General features: G+C 46.9%; 1 protein-coding gene across 1 annotated transcript in view; it reads right to left on the bottom strand.

The window, feature by feature from the left end:
• Positions 1-385, bottom strand: part of im:7152348 (uncharacterized protein LOC559250 homolog) — a gene marked incomplete at its 5' end in the record, with an annotated part of 2,381 nt that extends 1,996 nt beyond the window's left edge. The window contains 1 exon segment of the mRNA XM_035653703.1: positions 1-385.
• Between the last annotated feature and the right edge of the window lie 522 nt (positions 386-907).

The following is a 907-nucleotide window of genomic DNA, read 5'->3' as shown; positions in this document are numbered from 1 at the left end:
GAGTATTGTCCCTTCTGGAGTGTACAGCACAGCCACAGTGCAGTGAATGGAGAGGGAGAGCTCGTCTGCCGCCTGTTCAGGAGTGTCTGGTGTATTTGTGGGGGCGGGACAGAAACGTCGCTCTCTCTTCTCACGGACCAAACCCTCACAACGCAACAGCTGGGGAAGCAGGGCGGTGGAGACGCTCTTTGTTCAGTGTTTGACGGAGAGCAGGTGGAGGGACGGGTGTGAGGGGTTGATAGGGGGTATAGGCAAACAGTGATGGGGAACCTAGCTTGGGTTAAACCAAGGGAGCATTACCGTGAACCACTAAGTTATACATGTTAAAATTAACTTAAAGAAATTGATAATTGTGTTCTGTGAAAAGATTGGGCTCGTCCGGGATTTGAACCCGGCTCTCGCACCCCAAAGCGAAGAATCATACCCCTAGACCAACGAGCCACACTTCTACGTTGATATGTTTGGGTTTTAATATCTGACCAGTTGTCATTTGAATTCATGATGTTTATTTAGTCAGTTTTACTCCCCTTAAGGTCTTCTCCACTCAAAAACTCACAATACTCGTAAGTTTGTCTTAGCACACCCGTTCATATGTTGTAGCTACCTGCTAGCTAACTCTAACGTTAGGATAAAACCAGGAGGGTAAGCTACATGTTTTTAAAACAACAAAATCCAGTCTCTTAAGTCAGTCATGCAGCAGCAGACGACAACCTCCACTACATAAAGTAACTAGTTAACTAGCGTTATCGATAATGCTATTTGAAACCAAATGACAACCGGGTCCATCTGCTGCACATCTTCTCCAGTCGGTTGCAGCTTAGCGTTAGCACATAACGTTAGCTAGCTGTTGTGAAAGTGACGGCCCAAAAAAGAGGGCTCGTCCGGGATTTGAACCCGGGACCTCTCG

This window comes from Morone saxatilis, unplaced genomic scaffold (genome assembly GCF_004916995.1).
Source record: "Morone saxatilis isolate NCDOM2014 unplaced genomic scaffold, NCSU_SB_2.0 Contig12, whole genome shotgun sequence".
Classification (NCBI taxonomy): domain Eukaryota; kingdom Metazoa; phylum Chordata; class Actinopteri; family Moronidae; genus Morone; species Morone saxatilis.
The sequence above is the reverse complement of the archived record's forward strand: the minus strand, read 5'-3'. Positions and strand labels throughout refer to the sequence as shown.